This window comes from Mus pahari, chromosome 1 (assembly GCF_900095145.1).
Source record: "Mus pahari chromosome 1, PAHARI_EIJ_v1.1, whole genome shotgun sequence".
Taxonomy (NCBI): domain Eukaryota; kingdom Metazoa; phylum Chordata; class Mammalia; order Rodentia; family Muridae; genus Mus; species Mus pahari.
Window position 1 is genome coordinate 82,039,711 of NC_034590.1, and position 3,409 is coordinate 82,043,119.

Sequence of the window (3,409 nt, forward strand, 5' to 3'; positions counted from 1 at the left end):
GAGTCAGTGATGAGTTTTCCAGACTGAGTGGGGTCAAGTACCAGGGATAAAAAGCTGCATCTGCAGAAGTGGAGTGAATTCTAAGGACGCTAAGAGGCACCCCAAGGCCTGGAAGATGGAAACGCAAAGAGTATAGAAAAAAACAAAAACAAAAACGGGACCCAGGTTTGAGGGTGGAGGAATTGCTGCCTGCACTTGCCTGGCCAAGGGGCATGCTCTCCAGAGGGTGGTACCCGGGGAATTCCAGCAGCCTGGAGTCATGGTACTGTTTGCCTTCGCCGCCCAAGCCTGCCTGCTTTCCTCCCCCTGGGTCAACTCAGTTTCAAGAACATTTATGGACTCTGCATTGGGCCAAGCTGGATGATGGGCTCCGGGCCCCAGGGGTGAGTCAGTCCACTTGAATCCTATTTTCCTGGGCTCTGCTGTCGCAGTGTCCGTATGAACTTCTCAGGACTTCGAGCCCCGAACCTTTCATTCAGAATTTTCTCTGAAACTGTGAGAGGCATGGTCACACATGAAAGCGTTCAGAAACAGGGGTTAGGCATTCGACAGCCAAGAAAGAAAATGCGAGGGACCCAGGCAGTTCGATTGGTCTGTGTCACTACCCATTTCCCACAGCTTTAGCCCAAGCAAGGCCAGTTCAAGGGAGGACCCAAGCAAGGAAGATTGCATGTAGAAAAGCAAGAAATGAGGGCCCAAGAAGGTCAGGCAGTCCTAGAAGTCCTTCGCTGTTCCCTCCAATCCAAAGGGGACAGTGAGGCTGTCTTTCCAGCTGCCTAGTCCAAGCTTTGGGAGGCCCAACCTTCCCTTCTCCCTTGACACCAGAACACCAAGGCCGGGTGTTCGTCTCATAGCAGCCCAGGGCTGGGTCTTCGACCTGTGGCCAGGGTGGGAGCGGCTAGGGCAGGGCTTCAGCCCACGTGCGTCCGAGGCTGCAATGGTGACAGCAGTCCCAGCCTGGTACTAACTGGGAGGGCGCTGGGGTGGGTTCCGCGCTGCACGACCATTGGTCGTGCGTCTCAGGCATGGGGTGGAGCCTCGCCTTCGGAGGCCCTGTCATTGGCCGAACCTCAGATGGGGCGTGTCCTAATCGTATCCTCCGCTGCTCGCAGAACCGCAGGCACCCGGCCGGCTCAGCCAGCGCCGGGCCGCCTCGCTAGCTCCGGGCTCGGCAGGCGGCCCGCGGGGTCCCGGATTCCTGCGCCCTCAGACAGAGGACAAGCAAGGCAGGTGCTGACCTGAGGCCCGGAGGCCCGCGAGACCTTCGGTAAGACGGAGTGGGAGTAGACTCCGGGGTGCGCGGGAGCGGGTGGGGACTGTGCCAGTCCCGGCTGGACTCCGCGCCCTACTGGACGCCCCGGAGGGTCAGGTGCGGCAGTTCCGTCCGGCATCTCAGACCCACCTGCAGGGCGCGCCGTGGGCTCTCCACCAATCAAAACTGTCATTCTAACCTCAGAAAACCTAACACACAAGCGCCCTTCAGCAGCAGGGTCGCCTGTCATCGTTCAGGGGAACGTACCCAAACTTTGCTCCGTGCGATCTAGGCTCCCGTACCTTTCCCATCCTCTAACAGAGCGCCTTGCTTATTTTTATTTTATTTTTTATATTTTTCTGCCTCCTTTCTTCTCCTCCCTCCTTGATAACAGGAAGTTGGGCCAAATGTCAGTGGCCTGGCCAGCGGCGGGCTGGAACTCGGGCTGGTTGCTTGGCCGGTGGCGACGCTCCGAGGGGCCTACACTGCTGTCCCTTTGTATCCTGGGACCCCTGACAGTCTGTGCTTGTCCCCGCCCAGGAGCATCCTACTCTCGCGTCCTGCCCTGTCACTGGCTAGCTGGTCCTGGGCTGGGGTCTCCCTTGCAGCCTCTGCCTGCTGCAGCTGTCCGGAGAGGGCGGGGTTAATTTATCCCAGGTCAGCCTCAGTCTCAGCCTCACCCTCACCGGCGGAGCTGGGAAGGGCCTGTACTGAACGGGGAAGAGGCGTGTTGAAACCAGAGTACTCTCGTGTCTCCTTCCACATTGTTTATTCTGGGCCCGGGTTTCTAAAGCGGAAAGAGCTCTCGTTTGCAAGGCCTTTCGCTGTCCACTATGTCTTAGGTGGTTTAGTGGGAGGATAAAGTCAGTAGCCCTTATGGACAGACCGGGAGAGCAAAAACGCTGGAGGCTAATTGGCCTTCCGCATTTGCCTCCTGAGTTCTCAGGCACCTGTGTCCTCTGCGTGCCAGCAACCTCCGCGGGGGGCAGTGGACCTAACGCGTGGGACACCAGGATAGCCCCTGTTCATGTCCCAGGGATTTCGAAGGTGATCAGTGCTGCCTTCTTCAGGCACAAGGAAGAGGTTGGATCCCAGTGGTTACTTCCCCAAAAGCTTGAGTTGTGTCCTCTCTGTTTTAGGGATCCGGAAAGCAGTCCTGGCTCTGTGCCTGCTTCCCACCAGTTGTCCTGTGGCTGTGGGAAGGAGCTCTGTGTGCATGTGTCTGGAGCCCCTGGCCTTTGAGAGATTCTGGGGAGCACAAAGCGCAAGGTGCTTGAACAGACAACAGGAAGCGGGGATGCACTGCTGCTAGCTGCTCCTCACTGTCCGCTGCAGAGGGGCTCTGGCAGAGTTCTTTGTGATGAGAGGGACTGACTGTGGTGCTGCCTTGGAGGAAAGCCTCCTGGTTGGCTTTACCACTGCAGGCCTGGCTTTTCCAGTGATCTTGAACTGAATTCATTGAAATAACTTTGACCCTTAGGAACTCCAAGCTTGTTCTTCCTGCCTTAGGAGTGGGGCAGGCTCTGGTATACGCTTCTTTTGTTTGCTGGGTGGTGGAAACCTACAGTTTGAACAGACCCATTCCTAGCAGCTGCAGAGAACAGCCCCGATCCTTCCATCCTGTGATGGGAAGGTGGGGGTTTCTCTCCACCATGCCCGCATCTCTATCTGGGCTTGCCTTCCAGGCACGGGCCTGACTCTGCTCACTCTCCACTGCTGAATGGTAGAGGTTCTGCCTTCCTGGTTGAGGGATTGGCTGGGCTAACCCAGCCTGGGTTGAACATGGCTAACCCAAGTCTGTGGGGTGCTAATAGTCCCTCTCCTTTAAAGAGCCTGAAAGAGCATCCTGAGACTGCTCCTTCTTTACTTCATGAGCACCTCCACATTAGCCCTCTGTAGCAGTTGGGGCCACACCCATTTTATGGATGAGAGAACTGAGTCACAGAGAGATTGCTACTGGCCCCAGCAGACTGCGAGGTTCTCACTATGATTCTAGGAGTGGGTATGTGGTAATGCCAGCCTCGAGGAGACAGAAGCAGGAGGATTGCTGAAAGCTTAAGGCCACACTAGTATATTAATGAGGTCTAGGTCAGCTACAACGATCTCAAAAACCAAAACAATTGGGGTAGTGGTGGTGTAAGACTTTTTTTTTTTTTT

The 3,409-nt window shown here is 56.2% G+C and overlaps 1 protein-coding gene across 9 annotated transcripts in view; it reads left to right on the forward strand.

Moving 5' to 3' along the window:
• Window positions 1-1,081: 1,081 nt before the first annotated feature.
• Mical2 (microtubule associated monooxygenase, calponin and LIM domain containing 2) overlaps window positions 1,082-3,409 on the forward strand; it is a 129,916-nt gene continuing 127,588 nt past the window's right edge. For 7 of the 9 annotated variants that reach the window (XR_003845298.1, XM_029547146.1, XM_029547136.1 and 4 more), the window contains exon 1: window positions 1,130-1,267. The gene's annotated coding sequence lies outside the window, so the exon portion shown is untranslated. Of the gene's footprint in view, window positions 1,268-3,409 lie in introns of all 9 variants that reach the window. The other 2 variants (XM_021194165.2, XM_021194157.2) reach the window with 1 other exon arrangement.